The following is a 22,739-nucleotide window of genomic DNA, read 5'->3' as shown; positions in this document are numbered from 1 at the left end:
CAGAAATATCAGGGATAACTATTCAAATCATGTGGGGCAGACATTCAAAGTGTTACCCCCACCTGTAAGAAACGATTGGATCAAGTGTTTACTCAGATCTGATCTGAGGTTCTGATCAGGCTACTATTCCAATTGTCAGTGGTTTATAGAAACATACCTATGACCAGCACACATATCAGGCAAGCTTGGCCAGGATGTCCCATATTGCTTGTCAAACAGACTCCTGGCTGAACCTGAAACCCCCCCCAAAATTGTCTGTCACTCTATCTTCATCAGCTGATTGCCCAGAGGTTCTGAGTTAAAGTTATTTCTTCCCAAACCTCACTTTTTAGCCATTATTGATAGTAAAGATGGCATTTGAGGCCTTTGACGTCAAGACTGCATGCTAAATGTGCCACTCTGTCCATCTCAACCTTTGGTGACTTTCATCCTCAAACTATTGCTATTGACAGCTGAAACTCTATGTTGTGGACAGGTTGAGAGAGTGAAGTTTTAGTGTCTACATAAATTACCCATGCTGTTGTTTTTTGGTAAGGACAGTCAAATGGATGGTTGCCCAAACATCCATTGAAACTCTTGTTGCTACATAATTCACCGTTCTACTGTCCCTGTGATACAAACTCAGTTTATTCTCTCAATGTTTCCCCGAAATATGGCTATAACTAATGTTTCCCTGTTGTGGTTCCATCCATGTTTAACTACAATAAGCCTTATTACAAAAGTATTTCATTGTGACTGAAGTAAGATAATATAGTGACAAATCACTGTGATGCAGACTTATCAGGGTGTTGATAACAAGAAGCTTTTAACACTTTTTTTGGAGGTGTTATACATTCATACTGGAAAAGGCCATCGAAATGTCTTTGGGCCTGATTGAGAGTTCAAATTAATTGAGATAAAGACTACAAAATGGACTCTGACAGTTGCCTTTGAGGATCACTCACCCCTTCTATCACTCCCAATTATGAGTGGAGGAGGACAAACGGAAAGGACGTGTTCTTAAACTGGGCGCCAAGCCACATGTTTGAGGCGTTGGCAGGAGGGAGAGAGCTGTTGGTGATGTTGCAAACTAACACCTTCAGTACATTTTTACCCTTCGTTTTATGATTCTGCTACCAGCAAGCTATCAGTTAGCTTAGGAAGAACAGTAGGTTTGTCTTTGAATACAATATGTCCATGCATCAGAATGCAGGGTGAGTCATCCAAAAAGTTTAGTCTCTTTACAGGTGGGGAAACAGATGGGGTGCAAATTCAAAGAATTTGACATGATGATAAATTGCAGAATAATACATCCATGGAGAGACATTAAACAGCTGAAGGAAACAGACTTTCTGACAGTCAGAGAGATCTGTTGAATTAGAAGGTCAGAATGTTTTGATCAAACCAGGTAACCACTAATCTAAAGCAGGGTTTTAATCATGGGTGGCACAAAAGAGAAGCTTTAATCACAAAAACCACACATGGAGAAATGCATTTCCAACACTATTGAGCAAAAAAGGCAAGAACTTAAGATAAAAGACACACCATGAAAGCCTCTTTTCTATTTTGATTCAGGTCACTGAAGGCGAAGCAGAAACAAAGCAGACACACACAACCTTGTAAGACAAATAGGTTTTGTCATCCCCACAGAAGGCTCCCTTTTTCGTCAAAGAACCCAGAGGCTGCTCCTACGATGAATTGTGACATAGCCTAATTCCTTTGGAATTGCAGTACAGTCGATAAAGGAGCAAACGGTCTGGCAATGACCTCCAGGATAGTGTTATTGACCTATTTTGCATACACACTGGGTGCTAGAATGGACAGGCGCTTTATTTGTGCCGTTATTTATTGGCCTGCAACATGACTGTAATGCCTGTCCAGGGACTCGGCTGGAGTGCAGTTATAGATTATCATGATTGCTAGTTATTAGCGTGTGGGAGTGTGTGCTTGTGTGTGAGGCACACACGTACACACACACACACACACACACACACACACACACACACACACACACACACAAGCACACACAAGCACACACAAGCACACACAGATTATTCAGAGGCCCTTTCTGTTTGAATAAAGAAGACAGAGGCAGTCTTGTGCAAATTGTTATTGAAATAGTTTAATGCTGCTTCAACTTAACTTCAAGGACAAAATTGGCCCTGCGTCTTTGGAAGCTAATATGTAGATAGTGTGTATGTAAGCACTGTGTCCGTACTGTCTGGAGACATAATTACAAAATGAAAAGTGGCAAACATTTACCTTGACATTCAGTTCTTAGTGTGAATCAATATTTTGCAAGGGCTAGATGGGACTGAAATGGACACACACACACACACACACACTGCTCTTTTATTTTTTCTCTGTGTCCAGTAAAGAGACACAAAACCAGGGATGGAGAACCATTTCTTCAGCTACATGTCACAGTGCCAGACACTTAAGCCACGCACTTGTTGTCTGTGGATGTGGGATGAACCCTTTTCTCTCACATTGCAAAGAGAGCAAAAAAAAAGACTAGGGCCATCCCTTTCCATCTCATCTCTTTTTCATCTCCTGCTTTCAGCTGCGAATCAGCATCGAAGCTGAACACTTTTTGGCAGCGGCTCAAGGTCTTTTTTGCCTCTTTCGTCTACACAAAGTCTCCTCCAGAGTGGGCAATGGGATTTACGTTGGCAGTGTTACTGACTATGTTAAACAGACTGATGAATGGCAAAAATAAATAAGACTTCCAGAAGAGCCCTGCAGCCCTACACTACAAAACATTACAATTAGACCTTCTGAGAGTGAAAAGGCTAAAGTCATCCACAAGTAATTAGCTGGAGCTTTCAAAGGAAAATGGCAAAAATGATGACAGAGACTGTTGTCTTGATGCAATATTAATGCAGTTTAATTCCTCCATCTTTCATTGTATCAATGAAATCTAAATGTTTCCAAACTATTTATAACAATAAGGAAAGTTAAAGTGGTAATTTGCTTCCTTCCTTCCCTCCTCTGCTTGTCCCCCGTCTTCCATCTAAGTTTTTGCAGGTACATGGTATCTCCGTGGGATTAATTGCTCATTTAGCAACTCTTTCCATATTTCACGCTTGAGAGAATATCCAAATTAGCTTTGCCATCAGAGTTCACTTCTTCCACTGGGCTTTGAATGACCATACTATAGGACAGCACAGGGAGCCAATCAGGGCACGGAGAACTCATCAGCTGGGCGGGACAATAGCTGAAGACAATGTCCACTTCTTGCTCACTGTTTGTGAATCGTAGGCAGATTCGTCGAGATTGGGGGTGTTTAGGCCCTTGTTATTATGGAGGCCATTTATTTCTTTGTAAATTAGAGATTGGCTGGAAGCGTCACAGGGTACCAAATGGACCCAGTCCATGCTGGTCTGGTGGACTGAGGGAAGGGGCAGCAGGGCGGTGGGGTTGCGACTGAGCAGCAGTTATTATTCAGACATGGACGGCGCAGTGGCGGGTGTGCTGGAATCGACCTAATGGGGTGGGAAGGCGCAGTCGATGGCTTTCTCCGACGCTCGGCTGCACTGATATCTCTCCTGCTTTTCTCTTCTTTCAACCCCCAACCCCCCCTCGACCCACCATCCATCCACACTGACGTTTTCTGATGACTCGTGTCATTAAAGCTAACGTCCGCTGAGGAGGTAATTAGCCAAAGTATGACATTAATCAGCAGCTAGAGCCCCGTGCGCCTGCCGGGGTGTCTGGGACGTGCTATCTGCAGCCACGTTGGCCTCCTGCGGCCCCCTGTTCCACACATGGTGGGCATTAACCTTCGGAGGCTTGGCCATTTGTCTATGACGGGCCTGTGCTCTCTTGTTCACAAGCTTTCTGTCTGTGTTTCTGCTACTTGGTAGACTCTGTAAATACCAAAGCTGCATGGTCTTTGATACTGAGGGTGGGGGACATTGGAAAATCATACAGAAGAATCCTCAACAGAATAATTTTGAGTCTTTCTTGAGGTTTTTTTCACGACTGTTCTAGAAATGCTACCAAAAATATTCACTCAATGCAGGTATGAAGATGTTGCAGAGTGAATTCTAACAACAGTCTCTCACCTGTTGCGGCGTAAGGTGGATTATACAAAAGCTAGTACGAGTAAAAGAAACTGGTATCGTCACTGAAGCTAGTACGATTTTGAAGCCCTCTGTTGGAGCAACTAAACAAAGTCTGTTTAGTGTTGACCGATGGGTCATTCCTCCGTCCTCCTGCTCATCAGTGTCCTCCCAGGCAAACAAATCACTGCTGCTTTGCCAAAACAAAATGGCCTCCATCAGTGTGCGCACACAGTGACATCTCCATCTGCTGTCAGACAAACCATTAAAAGTGCAGGGCAAAATTTCAGCCCTGTCAGTGCATATAAAGTCTCTCATTTCTCTCCATCAGCACAGTCTACCAGTTCGGCACAGCAGAGATAGACTCAATCTAAAAACGGACTCCCATACTGAACATTTTGATTTCATTACCACCCGCCACTGAATATTCATACCCTTTTTTTTACTGCTGTGTCAAGTCACACCTGGAAGCAGCAGGGCATCATACATTATTCATTAGTGAAAGGCAATGGGGTGTGGTCTAATAGAGTTTACCAGGGTGCCGACAAGCTTGGTCTCCACTTCCTGATTCATTAATGATGCAGCTTCTCCCACCAGTGGTGTCGAGCTAACCTCCCACCCATGCGACAAGGCCCAAGGGTGCTGGAGAAACCGCTCAGCTCTCCTCATTTAATTGTTCTCATGCTGACCCGACCAGGAGATTAGCGAAAAGAACATGAGGCAGGGAGGGAATACAACCAGCCCTGGATTTCACTTTTTCTAACCTCAGACAGTCCAGGGAGCAGTATACTGACAGGGATGTATGTCCAGATAAAACAAGCCATCTGTACAGTGGCACCCACAAGATACTTGTTTGGATAGACTAACAACACAAGGAACATCAAGAAGAAATGCCAAGAATTTAAAGTGAGCACACAGGCGAAGCTTTGGACTCACTGATTCACTTTGAATTGTTGTCCAATGTCATGTGTCAAATTAAACTTGAGACTCTCCAATGCATGACTCCATTTATATCAATCCAGTCTGAGTTTTTATAGTCATTGACTAAAATGCAAAATGGAATTTGACTTCAAGAAATTATACCAAGACACTAAATCAATAGGGGCATGAAAGTACAATCCCAATTCCAAAGGAGTTGAGACGCTGGGTAAAATGTTGATAACAAAAAGATTTTGATGCTTTGCAAATCATTTAGATGCTCTTTTTAGTTCAAAATAGTACAAAGACAACATATCAGATGTTGTTTTTTTTAATTAGAAATAATTGCTGTTTGTAAATTTGATGCCAGCAACATGTCTAGAAGCAGTTGGAACAGGGACAATAAAACACTGATACAGATTGTGCTTTACAAAAAAAGACACCCAGTGTAACATCTCCCAACTAAATTCTTTTTTTTTTTTTTTAAGTTGTATTTGTTTTTGCCTTTGTTTTTTATAGGACAGCTGAAGAGAGACAGGAAATGTGGGTGGGGAGTAGAGAGCGGGGGAAGACATGCAGGAGATGGTCGACCAGTCAGGAATCGAGCCGGCGACCCCTGCGACGAGAACTGTGGCCTCTGTACGTGGGGTGCTCAGACCGCTAGGCCACCAGTGCCCCCTCCCAATTAAATTCTAACTTACGTATAGTTTTGACACAATGCCTGCCTATGTGTTGTGTTTTCGGTGAATCAGTGTGTGCCTTCAGAACAACTTGGCAAATGCTGGTGATTGAATCTCCTTTGCGGTTCTTGGAGCATTCAAAACATATGAAGGTCTTTGGCTTAAAATAGTGGAAATTCCAATAAAAATCCACAAACTATAGCCCCTACTCCAAAAGAGTTGGAACGCTGTGTGAAATGAAGAAATATTTCTATGGTTCGAAAATCATTTAAAGCCTATATTAAGTTGAAAATTGTGCAAGGAAAACATATCAAATACTGAAACTGAAACATTTTATTTTGTAATGAAAAACTCGTTCACATTTTACATTGATGACAGCATCACCGAAACGGTTGGGACAGGGTGAACATCATGGAGTCAGAAAAAGTTGTGTGATGCTATGAGAAAAAAAAAACCTGGAGAAACATTTCCCAACCAGTATGGTTAAACTGCAACAGGTTAGTAACATCACTGGATTTAAAAGAACATTCTACAGAAGCTTAATCTCTCAGAAGTAAAGTGGGGAGACGGTCACAGTTAAGCCATTGTTTGTGAACAAAGTTCAAAGCAGCACCCACAAATGCAGGTTAAAACTGCACCATATAAAGAGGAAAACATATACAAACATGATCAGAAACAACAGCATACTGGGCCCAAGCCCTTTTAAGATGGACTGAGGTAAACTGAGGTGAAGTGAAAAACTGTCCTGTGGTCTGACAAATCTGGATTTGGATTTGTGTCCTCCATTCCAAATAGAAGAGGGAACCATGCATTTTTTTTTAGCAGCGTACGCTTCAAAAGTCAGCATTCATTATTGTATGGATCATAAGTGCTTACATAACTTATATATCATATAGCGTATCATGAAAGGAAAAACCCAACAAAGAAAACGCTGAACTTAGAAGCTGAAATCCTATACCAGGAAAGACTTGGACAATATTTCACTTTCAAATCTCCAGAAAACGATCTCAAAGGATTTTAGAGTGTTGTTAAAAGAAGAGGTGAAACAACACAATGGTAAAAATGTGTAAACCATCAAATTCTGTTTTCTTTTCTCTAACATTACTGATAGCATCCGTACTTTTTTTGAATCAGGCTTGTACTTGCACTTGCAGAAGAGAGTTGAAACCCTTTAACCAATTGAGCTTGAGATAATGAAAGAGCTGTCACTTGATATTAAATGAGATAAGAACTCTGCCAATGCTGGATATTGACAACAGAACAGTATTTGAGTGATGACAAAGGAAATGAGAGTAAATAACAGGGGGATCAACCAGCTGTTAGAAAGCCGAACACTTCCTCAGTAGTACTACATATACAGAGAAGAGCAATTGATATGAATTTGGCGACTCCAAACTTTCTTGTTGAATAAGTACCTTCCATTTCTTTTCTTTTATGTCTGCCAGGCAGTGATCTTAAACTTTGCAACTCATTACCGTTAACTATGCTATAATTCTGCTTTAGGTGCAGACACTTTAATTGGCCGAGGCATGTGAGGCATGACACATTTGTCTTGGAAAATACCTTTGCTCAGATTTTGTTACCTCTTTTGCCCATTGCTTTGGCACAGTCTACACTGTTCCACCACTGGGGAGAGCAATTCCCCCAGGCCTGGATGGCAGAAGACACCAGTGTTATCTCTTATTGTGTAACTGTCACACACATGGCCTCCCTCCCCTGTGATGGTCATGTGACACTAGGAGCATCTGACAGGAAGGTCCAGGATACAATATTTTGACTGGAAACACTGCATCAGAGGGTGATCAGGGATCACCTGCCATCGTATGTCATGAGCTCCGGTTACTGACCTTTTCACCCCTGAGGGATAAAGGTTACACTTTGCATTAATCCCATGAGTATTAAAAGCTTTGCTCAGGGTCCCGTCCTCATGTTGGACCTGAAGACCATAGCTGAGTGGAAGAGACAGTGCATTTTTTACTGGATTTTATTACTCTACTGATCTGTTTAAGAGGTCACACCTTTTCTTTCACAACTACTAAAGTAAGAATTTTGAAACTTTTACATGGAGGACCATTTTTCAAATAAATCAGTGACAGTCTCCCAACGAAGATATCTGGCATACTTATGTGAGGTAGATCATGTTGTGCATGGTGACTTAAAAATCACACCGCTTAGTTGGTTGACAGTCGCTTTAAGGGACTCAAATTGTACCATTCACTTTAAAAGAACAGGATTATATGACACAGGAGGGGATTGTGAACGTCTCTATCCATTTTGGACATCTCTGCAATCTCTATTATGTTAAACGCTCTTTCCAGTGACCGTATGGGCCTGGATGGTAGTCTAAGAGGACCCCTCCCCTCAACACTAATTTTAAAGGAAAAACTAAAAGACTAAAACTTGTTTTTAAGAAAGGAAACTATTTAATTTAAGATAATGATAAAACAATGTGGGTTGATCTTTTTATTACATCACAAATAAAAATAGTTTTCATACACATATTAAAGCTTTATTATCACATTTCAATTAAATAAAGTATGATTCCCGTCAGCAAGCACTTATGGTATCAGGATTAAATTAAATATATAAATGAAAATAACCTGCAGTCAATCAGATGGCTGACATATCTGTTCATGGCATACCTCCCACCCATTTTTAGTAACATACTCAAACACACATTGAAAACAGCCTTTCTGTTCTTGCTATTTTTGAATATTATGCTTTTCAGACCAAAACTGTTTTCTAAACAAGGCTGTAAATTTTTTTTTATTTTGGGTTAAGAGTGGGCACTTTAAAATGGATGATAATGGGGATTCCTGGGTTTTGCTGTCAGCTTCAAGTGGACTGTTGAGTAACAGCAATTTTTGCTCCTCTGCATTGGCTTCATTTACCAACCATGGAAGTTGCAAATTGACTGGGTTGAAAGATTTAAAGACCACCGTGCATTAAGTTTTGAGTTTCCTTATAGACATTCCAGGCTATCAGTCAGGTGCTATCTTTGCCACTTGCTTGCCCCTCTTCACCAAGATCAGACCGTCTACCCTTTGACCTAACTGTTACATTGTCTTCTAGTGTATACTTCCCTATAAGAACAAACCTAAAATGATTTCATTCTTCCAGAAAATTCACAAGTTAAAAAAGTTATCTAACTCTCTTCCTTCTTTTGCTACAAGGTTAAGTCTTAGCTTTTCTTTAAGCTACTTGGTATTAAAGGTGGTGGAAAAGCAAACATCCGCTAACATGTGGAAAAGTGAACTTACATTTTCCTCTTTGCATTTGCCAGACCTGTCCCTGACACTCAGGAGTGATTGTCCTTTGCTCTTCCATCTGCCCTCAGTCTCTCTTTTCTATCTTAGATAGAGGTGGAGAGGCATGTGCAGGCACCCACGGGGGGCTGCGGTGCTAACTTTGTGCCTGTCCTCTGAACCCTCAGAGACTGGGCTTTGTTTGAGCAGCGGCTGGCTACTCAATCAAACACTGACCTTTTCTTTCCGTGGACATGCAGTGCACCAAATGCACTTTTTCCCCCTCTCTATTAGCCACAGTGTTTGTGCTGCATGTTGTATCACATATTCACTCATTTTGGGTACAGAATTGCTGCATCTATGCAGAGGAAGAGTAAAATATGGCTTTCCATTAGTGAGGCATTGTATGAGAAAGAAGGACTGTCTCTGTGCTTTTGACAGCACGCCTTTTTTTTCAGCCCCAAGTATAGAAACCCATGAAAGAAATGAATAGATGAATGGATAGAGGAGGAGGGGCGATATTGATCATGTTTTATGAGCTTGACGGTCTGACTGGCGAGGCTTCGGCGAGGAGCTGCCACTTGCGCTTTTTTTTTTGTCCAGAGATCCTCCATCATAACACTCATGTCCAAGGTAACAATCAATCTATCAATAAAAAGCGAAACAAACAAAAGGCAGAAAATGATGCATCACTCTAACGCCGCTCCCCCTCTTTGTGGTCGCCACAAACAAAAACAATGACAACCAAATAGATCTGAGCGAAGCACACACAGGCCCTACTGCAAACAAGAGTTGAAAGGGGGGTGGTGACGCTAAACACAATTCAGCCTTATCGTGTCTCGTAGGCTTCCCTCCCTGAAATGATTGTTTCACTCAAATAAACAGATTGAATATATCATGCATCCTTGGTGTAGATAGAAATAAATCTTTCAAATCTGCTTCTTCCTTTTTTTTTCAACAAAGCAATTTCTTAGCCCGCGTCGCTCTGACTGAGGAGGCCGTCTCTCATAAATTTACTCCGGCAAGTGCATAAATCTCCCTTACAGATAACATCAGGTGTGGATTGACGAGTGCTCGAGAGCAGCAGGGACATGGTGGAGTCTTTGCATGTTTGCACTGCAGGCATGAGGCTTCTGCACATTTTCAAAGCACCTGAGTCTATTGACTGCGTATAGTTTTGTTGGAGGTTTTATTGGTGCATCTGCTGCCTGTCGTTTATTTCCTATATTATACACGTGTTTGCAGGCTGTGTAGGTGATTTATATGATCGATTTTAACGGGTGATTATCCACCTGCCATAATGCAAATTATCTGTCCTAATTTCTCAGTGGACGGATCGGCCTCATCTGCACTCATTTCAGTTTGGTTGTGATGAGAGACAATTTGTCCCTGGTAATAAATTCAACTTTGTCCAGGATTGTCCTGGCCCATTTCTCTTTTTAATCCCCATCAATTCTCCCACACTCTCATCCTTTTGTCTCTCCTCTTCCTCGTCCTTCCCCTGCCTCACTTCCCCCTTGTCCCCCCCCCCCCTCTTTCGTCTCACTCTCTGCCACCATACAGACCCCGCGGTTACTCTCTGACTTGTGTGCAGTTTAATAATCATTAGGACCGAGCCCCTAATGAATAAAGTCACTCGGACTAATTGCTCGCAGTGTTTCAAGATACGAGAGAGCGTGGAAGGGAATGAGGAAAAATGAGAATGTGGACGTTTAATAGCTTGTTGGCAGAATTTTAAAGAGGTAATTAGAAGCACTTACAGTAGGATGGCCGCACACCGCTTGTTTGTTTTTGTGCAGGACATGATAAATCTTTTGGTTGATGGAGTGAGACGGCGATAAGCCTCGGGAAAACAGTGTTGTTGAAAACAGAGAGAAAAGAATTTCATGATCATTCTGGTTGAAAATTAGACCTCCAGAGACGAGTGGAGAATCCATTTATTTCTATGATCAGGACGTTTGACTGGGTTTAGCTCAATAACCACTTGTAGATATGTGTGTTTAATGAATCCAAGGCCACAAAAACAAAACAAATGTGTGCTTTAGTTAAGTGAACTCTAAGTCTCCATTACTGTTATTGAGGCATTTAAATTCCAACCTCTAACCACATCACTGTTGCCTCGTCCCCTTGAGTGTGATTTGTCCAGAAGCCCTAATGCTAATATCAATTATGTCTTAACCAAATGCATCTGGGGATTACATGCCTAAGTCCTGCACTCACACACAAACACAAACAATTACATCAACACTCACTAAACCCCTGTTAAACCAACAATTGAAAGTTTTGTCCAAACATCAGCACTTGTAAGTGTTGTGAGGTGAGGACCCTGTCAGTCTAGATCAAACATATTAGGAGCCACCAAAGTGCAGGTGGACAGATATAGCTAAGCCTGAGGAACTGCATGCCATGCTTGCAGAGAAGTGTGTGTGTGTGTGTGTGTGTGTGTGTGTGTGTGTGTGTGTGTGTGTGTGTGTGTGTGTGTGTGTGTGTGTGTGTGTGTGTGTGTGTGTGTGTGTGTGTGTGTGTGTGTGTGTGTGTGTGTGTGTGTGTGTGTGTGTGTGTGTGTGTGCATGATTTTGTGTTTCAGTCGCTTCAAACACTCTCAAAGGAAAACACTGCTGTATTGATTTCCAGCACTAGCCATGGAAGGGGAGCGAGATATTGGCATTAAACCCTTTTGACATGTTGCTCCCAATGAACACAACATTGTACACTTGATGTGACACACAAGCAAAGGACTCGTGCAAAAGCAGCTGTCTTGATATCATCAAGCATGTGTAGCATAGGAAACACTGAAGTATGTTTGTGCACATGTAGAAGTGGAACATTTCTGTGTGAGCCCAAACACGAACACAACAGCTGCTCAGATTCATCCAAAGAAAAATCACAGCTAGCGAAATAAAAATACATGCACCGAATCATTTTTATTTATCACACCTGCACATTGTGCACAGGCATACCTCTGCACTGATAAGAAAAGCATGCAAAATGGGCTTCCTCTTCATGCTAAAACATAGCTTAAAGCGCGTTCTGATTGTCTCTCACTCTTTCCTTTTCCCCTACCTCTCAATGCACTCATCTTTTCCTTCCATCAAAACATTACTAATCGGTTGAAACTGATATTGCTCCCTCGAATGGCTCCCCTTGTCTTTTTGTTGCAAACAATTGTTATGAAAAACATACTGATTATATGTCATTTTGTTACCTAGCAAGGGACGACTAACATATTTGTTTCAGTACTCTGGTTTTACCAATGCTTTTGTAAGAGTTGAAGCAACCAATGAGAAAACTGCCTCTGAGCCTGACAGGGTGTGGGGGGGGCGGGATGGGTTGGGGTTACCGCTGGGGTTCAGTGTCCATCAGGGAGATGATGGTATAGGGGTCATGGAGTCAGGGGGTTGGGGTTGATGACCAAATGGCTTTCATCTAAGCTTCTGGTTCAGAGTAGAAGTTTACCATTCCAATCAACTAACGAAACTGAACCTTTTTAAAAAAACATTTAATCTATTATATATATCATATCTATATAATGGCTGTAATTCAATGAGTACCAGATGTCAATAGAGGGAGACTCACTCAAATACAGATGGGTGTTTGTGTTTCGGATAATCATTTGTTTGAGTTTCAGCAAGTGATAACAGATTAAAGATTTGTTTAAGGATATTGATCTATTAACGATTAAGCTTGGAGGTTAGCTCTACAGATTTGTTCATATACTCAAGGCTGGAAACAGGTGGTGACAAAAAGACGTCCCCTCAAATAACTCTTTATGATCCACCTTAAAGGTCCAGGGTTGTCTCCTCTCACCCTGGCCTTTGTCATGTGGGTGACCTTGCATTCAAAGTCCAGCTAAACATGCACAAAGATCAAGGCTTGAAATGGATATTTGCCTTGTCAGTTATTCCAAACCTTCAGTGTCCTCTTGCTCGTACTCATTCTAGGTATACTTGGGTGAACGACCTGTCATTGCAAACCGCCATACTTATTCTCTTCAATCTGCTGTGCTACTTGTAACAGGTTCTTGAGGGTTTAAAACTTTAAGGAAACATCATCAAACTTAGGTTTTTAATCTTGTAGTGGTTGTAATCTCAAAAGTAAAGCCTGTAACAGAGGAACAATTGAGGCAAATCCTTTTTAATGGTGAAGAGTAGTTAACAGAGGTGTTCTGCCAAAGGGCGAACCCAGCATGTGATTGGTTGCAACAACTTCAAGCCATAAAATCCGATCTTGTTTGAGCAGTTGTATTGCTTTAATTCCATTGCCCTGAACACTAGTTGATAAATTGAGCAGGTTGCCTTAGAGACAAGTGGCCGTAAAAGAAGAAGGAAGAAGGAAAGGAGGCCCGCCTGTGAGAGCTTTGAAATAAAAACAACCCTTTTCTTTGTTGATATCAATTACCAGGTGACTGTTAATCAATCGCAGTGACGGCATAATGATTTGTTGTCAGATGTTTGAGGAATGAGCAATGGCGGCCGGGGTTGATTTTCTCCCTTTCTCCTTTTCCTTCTTTTTTCTTCCCCTTTTTTGGGTTCCGGTTGACATTTCCCTATCAAGACAAAGACGTAGCAAGGTAAACAGTCTCCTTTTGGGCTTGGTTTCATCTCCATTCGGATCCCCCCCACTGTTGTTGGGCGACTCTTTCTTTTAAGTAACAGAGGAGAAGCTGATTGTTCTTTTTGGTCTGTAATTTTCTACTGATGGGCTCTGCCAGCTCTGTCTGCAGCCACAAAAGCCCTGCTTGACACCTCGACAATTACCGCCACTCAATCGGGATAGAAATGCTTCTGCTTTTGCTTGTGCTCGTCGCCTTTGCGTTGCTTTTCCAGCCTTCCAAATCAAACACTAAATGCTTCACAGTGGATGCAGATCGGAATGCAATTCAGCATACTGTTTTCCAAAAATTGCCTTATGCTGCTCTGATTGATAGGTTCATCAAAGCATGATAATCACTGGGATAAAAAAGGCAGCTAGGAAATGCATCTTTGTGGACTGTAACAAAGACCCAAAGTTCGAGAAATCTCCTGTTGCTGATTCATTTGCAGAGCAGTTTCCTTCATTCCCTGCTCCCTCATACAGGGATAAATAGTCTTATTTTATGCTTAGTTAGTTTTGATTAAGAAATAATGAGGGTATCAGGTGTGATAAAGTAAAAACAGTTGATCAGCCAAACACATCACACATGCTAGTAAGAGCTCAGCTTTTCTGCTGCTGCTAAATAAACAATTCTTTTGCAATTATCATTCTGAAACACACATGTATTACTTTTGAAAGTGCTGTACCAGTCATTTTCCCAATGATAGACCTCAAGTTTGACTGGTCTTCCTCCCGCACACTGTTCTATTATGCTGCTGTCTCCAGAGCAGGAGCATAGTTCTATTTGGAGCCCGGCAAAGCTCTCTGCTAATGCCCCCAGGGATGCAGCATCATATCTGGCCAGGAGCGATGCAGAGACGTCTAGTGGTGGAGGCTTTGTGGCTTGCCTTTTACCAGCACATCTGGCTCCAGAAGATTAGTGTGCTACTGGACCCCAGGAAAATACACATCACGTGTACTTAAAGGAGCACAAAAACAACAAGCCTTGGAAAAAAACGCTTTCCGGAGCGGTTTGCCTGGGAAAGAAATAAAGCCCTGCCATAAACAGATTTGAGTCTGTCAGAAAATGAATGCAAATGTAAATGTAAATATGCAGAAATTAGATTTTGCAGAGAAGAGGGAGTTAATCAAATGGAAGTTGCTTTTATAACATGCCATCAGTCGCTCTGGGTTCCTCTATCGTCTCGCTTGCCCTCTAATGTCTCTCAGCACTTTAGGCTTTTAATGCGCGTCTTTGAAAAATGCTCGTCTGACCAGCACATCCATTTTTCCTTTCCTCCTTAATGACAATTGTGTATTTATCTGTCCCTGGTTTGCGGCTGCGTTGGTAAATAATACACTCCAGAATGATGAACAATCCATCGTCGGACATGTTACGGCAGCCTGGTAATGAACTGAAGTCATTTGTGTGGCAGTAATTACACACTCCTCTGATTAAAGATGGCTGTGCTGGATAGTATTTGGGTAATTATTCCCTTTTGCTCTATGTGATAAGCTCATAATGTCCAGTCAGGGGAGGCACGGGGACGGGGAGGAAGTTAATGACATGCTAAGGCTGGTTGGAGTGAGCACCCAGTCGCTTTTCCTCAATCACTCACTCCCTCGGCCTCTGTCGCCCCTGCAGCACGAGCGACTATCTTTATGTGTAGTGTCCCAGCGTGTCAGCACTAGCCAGGCTAAAGTAATTGCTACCCAAATGGCCTGGTTGCACTGAGACCTCGTTATGTGAATGCTAATGACGGCTAGCCTTAGCTCTTTGGGGTTAATACAAACACGTGACTGCCCCACCAACAATGCTAATTAAAGCCAGTTTTTTTACCCTCTTCTTCATCTAATTCCATGCTCCATGGTTGACCTAATCCTTCTCCTTATCCCTACTTGCTGTTTGTAATTAAGACTTGCCTTCCTCATCTCTCTGTTTAGCCACTCTGTCAGCTTTCCCTTCTTTCTCCTTAGCCAAGGGCCTGTCTCTGCTCCTTGAGCTTCCTCCCAGAGTGGTATCCTCTCATCTCGCCAGAGGTTATATTTTCCTCAGCCCAGCCACACCCCCTGCAACAACCGCCATCCATCACAGGCACGCACACACTGACATACAGTCTGTATGACCCCAAAGACACAGTCAAGACACATGAGAGTTGAGAGCCAGTGATGTTTGTGATCACTCAGCTTCTTTTTCAAATTTTTCTGGCGCTCAGAACTCCAAGAGCTGAGTAGAGTTGGCATGTTAGCTGTCATACCTGTTTCAGTGTTCACCTCAAAGATCAAACGTTCCAGGTAGCAGGTGCTACACTAAGGGCTGCTGAGTTAATCATATTCTAATCTGAATTGCAATTTTGGGCTTCCCATGATAAAAGTATCATTACTGACTTTGATTATCGACATTTAAAATGTGTTCTATGCTCATAGAAAACTCATAGAAAACTCTACAGGTATGTGGTAACTGACAGAAAACACAATACCATGTTTATTGTGGGTTAGCTTATATATATTACATCCTCTTAGTACATTCTCCAAAGGATATAAATGTTTGTTCTCAAAAGCCATTAATCTGCTAAACTTACTTCCCTAGTTCTCTTCTCCATACCCACAATACCCACAATACCCACAATACCCCCCCCCCCCCCACACACACACACACACACACACACACACACACACACACACACACACACGCACGTCTAAGAGTGTGGCATCTGTATGTGTCTGCTCTGTTGACAATGTTTATCAGCAGCACATTTTAGAAAGTCCCCTATATAACACAACTTGCGGTTAAAGAAGTGTTACTCGTGATGCCATTTTTTATTTTATATTTTTGCCCTTTTTGCCTGTATTTGATAGGACAGCTGAGGAGAAACAGGAAATGTGGGGAGTTGAGAGCGGGGGAAGACGTTCAGGAAATGATCGGCTGGCTGGGAACCAAACCAGCAACCCCTGCGACAAGGACTCTAGCCTTGTCGCAGGGGTGCTTAGACCGCTAGGCCACCAGCGCCCAATTGTGATGCCATTTTGACAACAGATCTGCATGATGATGAGGCTTACTGGGATAATGACGCGTATGTGAACCAAAACCAAGAGAGCAGCAAAACATCTGCAATGAAGCAGGCTGAGCACAGGACGATCAGGTGTGTGTTAGTAAAGCAGAGCAACAAAAGGAGCGCATCGAGGAGTGAAGATGTAACATTAATGAGCGTTAAAGAGCTAATGATTGCTTAACAGTGATTGACCTATAGGTCAGTGTCATTATGAAATATCAATACAGAATTATAAGCCTAAGTCTTCCTATTTTAAAGACGAGGGCCAAATGTCTGGTTACATCTTCAAGTAACTTCAATTAAATTTAACCATTTCAAGTCCAAGTCAAAGTCCTGTGTTGAAATGTGTAATCTTAAAAATTAAGCTATTTCAAAATAATAAAATAAAAGTGACGCAGGTTGCATATTAATAAATGATCCTGATTAATGTGATCTTAATCTTGATAAAGTCATTTGGATAATAATTTTGTCCATAATTGTGCAGCCCAAACCAGAGGTCATTTTGTATGATAGGTCGTGCACATGTTCATCATCGTCATGTTCCGTGCACTGGTTGAGCTCAGGGTTGGCATGTTGACAATGAAGAATCTCAGTCAGCCAGGCGCGAAATGAGAGAAAGAAGGTGGCCTCTCCTCCCCAACAACCTAACAGCAGTCACATCACAACGTTAGACCCTAACATTTCCAAAACCTTCTAACATGATGGTGGAGAAACCGAACCAAATTAGAAAGAGGTTAACTTCAGGTGCTTAAACTCAACTTCCAGTGTCTTACTCGCTCATCCTCCACCAGAACACATCCGACCACATTGGCCAAATCCATTACACCAGAGCTGGACAGGACAAACCTCATGTTTTTTGTCTGTAAGTGGCAGCAGTGTTTCAAGTAGTGGAATGCCTTACTGAGCAAATTGTTGGTTTGCCTCTGGCTTATGAAGTTGTGCTGAGTTTTTTTTTTCTTTTACCTGCACAGTCGAGGCGTGTACTGAAGGCACTGAAAACAAGTTCAAAAGCAGTTTCATATGGTTGCCCTTTAAGACTTGGAACAGTGACAACCTGTGTTGTTTTAACTCCCCCTAAAAAAATAGAACAGAGAAAAAAGAGCCAGAGTACAGACCAAGACGGGGACAGGATCCTGCCAACAGACCAGAGCCCAATGCCCACAGAGGGGTGCTGTGGGGCGCCATCTCAGGCAGACAGCGGCACAGGGAAAAGCAGAAGAAAGCAAAGCGAATGGGCATTGAGAGGTGGCCCCGGTTTATCGGTGGCGGCAGGCTTGGCCCGGCTCCCCAACGCTCTGGGGGGAGCCCAGTGCTACCGTTTTAATGAATGTAAACGAGGACGGAGGGGACTTCCGTTAATGCTTAGCAGCATCGTCGGAAGATGCCAGAAACCAGGGGCTCCACAAGCCATGGCGGACCTGGCAGCAGCGGTGGCACACGCCCAGGAGAAGGGCGCCAGGAGCCGTTTGTTTGACAAGGCCCAGAGATGGAGCTCATGCTAAGAACAGAGGGGCTTTGTAGTCAGGGCCAGATATGCTGGAGCACAGGCGGACAGACACATTCACACAAATGGGGAAAACACAAATACACACATTTGACGACTTACAAGCTTATTGTAGAGATATTACACCTACCTTTTTGGATCTTTGAGAAAACTTAACTTAAGAACACACACTTTCAGTGTTTGTACATGAGATGCCTTGATCTGCTCCTAAGCAGTCACATCACATGCTTACAAGACAAAATAATAGAAAACAAACTCCACGGACAAGACTGTATGCACAGACACACTTAGAAACACAAACCTCTCCAGGCTGTGGTCATTTTCCTGTCATAATTTAAACAGTTGTTCCAAGGCCTCTTCCAGCCACCCATGCACCACTGCTCCCCAACCCCTCCCCCTACTTCTTCATCCTCCTCTCCTTCTTCTTCTTCTTCTCCTCTCTGTTTCTCTCTCATCTCACCCAGAACGAAAGTGACATTTTTGAGCCCGCATCCCTCAACTCGAACTCCGCCGCCGCGCTCCGCCTTGACAGCGGCACATTCAAGGCGGTGTCAGGCTGAAATTATACTGTCTGTGAAGCTCAGTAACGAGGCAAGGCATACACACGCGCTGAAGAACAAGCACACCCTGGAGCTGTGAGAGTCAACCTTCGCTCTTTGAAGAGTGATGAGGAGTAGTGGGAAGAATCAAGTGGATGAATGAGGAGGAGTGTTTGTTTTTATGTCGCAGTTTATGGAGTCTGTTTCATCTGATATCTGAAGATTGCGGGTTCAAATGCGTGCTGTCTTTTATTTACTACAAGTGCAATTTCCCTTTAGTGGTTGATTAAACCAAAGTCGGGGGTGCGATGTAATATCAATGTTGCACAAATACCATTATCATTTCAAAGGTAGAGATTCTAAAAACAGGTGTTCTAAGTACTTATGTGCTTGACACTCAGTCTGCCTGAGAACAGCACTGCTAAGTATGTAAATGAGCCAGGGGATGACATCACAGTTAACAAAAGGTCAAAATACTCCAGTGAGCCGCCAGCTTCACATCACTGACAGCTGACACTGACTCGAACCTCCAACAGCAGGAGTACTGCTTCGTCAGTGCTCATGCAACAGGGATATGTTGTCAAAGGTGGTGTTCACAACTCAAACTGACCTCAACCTGATCAGTTTAGGATATGAAAAAGATGGGGATGAAAGTATCACAAAGTATATGTCTGTTGTCAAGGTAGCTGTTGCAAATAAAAAAAGTGAACTGGAAGAATCTGGAAGGGGGGGAAAAAAGAGGAAACTAGGTCTTCTCTCTGAGCCAGCAGTAGCAGTATCATCCTAAGGAGGTGTTGCATATGTGGCTCTTCCTTATCTGGCAGTGAATGTGCCGTTGAGTCACTCCCTTCTACTCTGACTCAAATCATGTGTTACATACTGCAGGCTAACCTTAATGGAAGATTCTTACCCAATCCTCCGCCCATGACGAGCGCCCTCCCCAGCCAAGCTGCAACTGCTACTGACACAACTCGTGACACAGCCCGAGAGGGAGCCAAATGTAGGCACAGAGAGGGAGAGGGAAAAGGAGAGGAGGGGGGTAGCTACATGCCATGTGTTTAGCCTTTCTAAAAAAAAAAAAAATCTGTGGCGTATTTCTGCCGCCATGGAAACGTACCTTGTGACAGCACCTGCCCCCCTCCCCTCTCTCTTGCAAAAGCTGCCCCAACCGTGACCTGCGGAATTCCGCGTCAAGCCTGAAGCAGCGGGGGGAACGAGTTAGATAGACGTCGACGGAGAGAGACAGGAACATGAGAGAGATTACGCACCCTGGGATGAAGCTAGAGTTACAGTCAGCTGGATCAGGGTTAGGGGGCTGTGATGGGGTGAGCTTGGGAAAGTGAGCTCAGTTGGACTTTAACTAAAGATGAAGTCTTATATGTGAGGAGTGCGGGGTACACTTCAGTGTACAGTTTCCATGGGTGATTTAGTCAGCTTATGAAAGTCCATGTTAATGTTCAACATTAAACTCTGCACAATGTTTAAACTGGAACTCGACTTCAGCAGAATCGCTTGTGTTGCTCTTCAGGTTTAGACATAACAAGTACCTACGCAGGTGCCTACCTAATCCAATGTTCCCAGACAAGTTCTTACACAGGCAACAAAGTTTTGTTACACAAATTATTTAATGTGACTTCTGACTATATAACATGAAGAACCATATGTTTAATGCCAGGCTGTGTTTATCTGTTGATTTACCCCCCAAAAAAGACATTTCCATAGTTGTTTTGCTCCATTTGCACTGAGCTTTGCAATTAGCTCAAGACTTATGAATCTGCTGAGTGTAAATGAGGTCTATGATGTATGTGCCCCCCACCCAGGCCCCTCCACTTGAAACAGATTGTTCAGGCGCTACTTTCCAGAGAGCGGATGGAGTTTCAGTCCCATGACTGAGCTGCCAGTGCAGAATTGGAAAGCCGGCTAACACTCGTTGAGTTGTTCCAAACTGCAGCCCCTCTCTTGCTCGCACATTTGTCTTTGTGGGGGGTATCAGTTCCCCCCTCTGACCTTAATGTAGGCATGAAATCTGCCTCTTGCCTCTCCCCTCCTCCTCACACAAACACACACTCGGGCATACGTCACCCCTGTCTGCTTTCTAATGATATGTCTCACGCTGCCCCTGCAAAGGGAGACCATGAATGGGATGGAAAAGTTGGGGCCCCACAGAAGCGTGTTATCAAGTGACGTATTGGACAGGCGGAAACTTGAATTGGACAGTTGCATGGGAGCTAAAATATTTAACTACAAATTAAGACATTTTGCTTTTATTTCAAGCTAAATCATCAGGGTTCTTGAATGAGGCAGGGGAGACCTCGGCAGGAGCTGGTCCAGAATGTTTTGATTAGGGTGGCACTGGCTTATGCACTGGTAGCATTTGGTTCTATGCATATAAATGGCAACTACAAGTATTCTATGCTTATTTCAAAATGTAGTCTTATAGAAGATGTAAATAAAAAGTTCCCAAAAATTAGGAGTGCTAAAATAGGTCCCAGATCTGCTTTAAACCTGCTGCAAAAATCCCAATTAGTTTGTTTGAATTTGAGTCCTGCCCCTTAGATAGCCAGTTTTAGTTTTTTTTTTTCTGTTAGTTTATGGGATGGCAGATCAGATTTCAACGGGCCATGCCACCCCAGACCAGTGCCTTGAGACGCCTCTGCTGCTAGCAGCATTTTAAATTAGTCCAACTGAGAAATATTCAAGTGCTTTTAATTATTCAGCATCACCATACTAAACCGTCTGTGTGTTTCAGAGAGTGTCGTAATTGATTGCAACTTTCAAATGCTCGTAAGTTAGTGTCAAACTGATGCTCAATGGGAAAGAAAGCCAACATGCTCAATCAGCGTGTCCCTGGGATCGACATTGAGATGTGGTGCACTGCATTGTTTCTGACAGAGCGTTCCTTCGCAGCAGCACAAGTCCATAGAGTTGGAGCTGGAGAAGCTTCAGCTTTAGCGTCAGGGTTCTGCCCTTGCCCTTGGTGGACGTGTGTTTAAGACAGGCGGGCAGCTGTTGGTGCCGGCTGGAGGAGCTGCTTTAGAGGCAGGGGTCCATCCCGTAAATGGAGCCGTGCGGTTCTGATGGATAAGCACATCAGTTCCCCTCCTGCAGGGTCAAACAAATGGAGGGTAGCACTGAGACTGTATCACTCATGATGAAGGGCGCATGGGAGGGAGGGGTTGAAAGGACTAAGATAAAGAGATATTTCTTTTATTTTTATATTTAATCATCTAGTTTTTGAAGACAAAAGTCATTTCAAGAATTTCAAAGAAACTTCTGGTCACAACAAGAAGAGACACTTAAAGCTGAATAAATTACTGTGCGCCGTCACAAAAAGAGAATACGTCATCAGAAAATATCTGTACCCCCTGCACAACACAATATATCATCTTGTCAATGATTATTTCATTACAGTTAACCTTTATTTAAATCAATCATTTGCATTTATGGACTTTGCATCCTGTTAATATACAGTGTAGACACAGCCATACATTAGTACAGTATGAGAAGACAAGATTTTGTTAAATATTGTTACACTGCTGTTAAATATTATCTTTTGCTTGAAGTTCAATACAACTCTATCCAGGGAGCTGAACTATATGGAGACACAATGTGAGATGTGAACACAGTGCAAATAAAGATTCCAAGAAGGAGAGAGAAAGAAACACAAACACTACACACCTGTACACTTAACACAAAAGTATCTGGACCAGTTTTTAAAGAAACCCAATAAGGCTTTCTAAATTTATTTTTTACTATATTTATGATTAGAGTAGAGAATTCAGATTGCAGTTTTATAGACAAGACAATTAGTTGTCCATTTGTGACCAAAAAGGTTGACTCTCATGCATGCATGCACCTCCATTTCATTGTTCTGGGAGAAGTGAAGCCAAAGTACCGCTTGATGGGTGCTGACATATTGCACTGATGGAGCCAAGGCATGCCCAGGAGCTAGAAGCAATCCCTCACTCTTAAACCTACAGTGGGGCAAAAAAGTATTTAGTCAGCCACTGATTTTGCAAGTTCTCCTACTTAGAAAGATGAGAGGTATGCAATTTTCATCAGACATACACTTCAACTATGAGAGACAAAATGAGAAAAAAAATCCAGGAAATCACATTGTAGGATTTTTAAAGAATTTATTTGTAAATTATGGTGGAAAATAAGTATTTGGTCACCCACAAACAA

The 22,739-nt window shown here is 42.7% G+C and overlaps 1 protein-coding gene across 1 annotated transcript in view; it reads left to right on the top strand.

Moving 5' to 3' along the window:
• ppargc1a (peroxisome proliferator-activated receptor gamma, coactivator 1 alpha) overlaps positions 1 to 22,739 on the top strand; it is a 327,674-nt gene that overhangs the window by 177,923 nt on the left and 127,012 nt on the right.

Source organism: Notolabrus celidotus, chromosome 23 (genome assembly GCF_009762535.1).
Source record: "Notolabrus celidotus isolate fNotCel1 chromosome 23, fNotCel1.pri, whole genome shotgun sequence".
In the NCBI taxonomy this organism is placed as follows: Eukaryota; Metazoa; Chordata; class Actinopteri; order Labriformes; family Labridae; genus Notolabrus; species Notolabrus celidotus.
The sequence above is the reverse complement of the archived record's forward strand: the minus strand, read 5'-3'. Positions and strand labels throughout refer to the sequence as shown.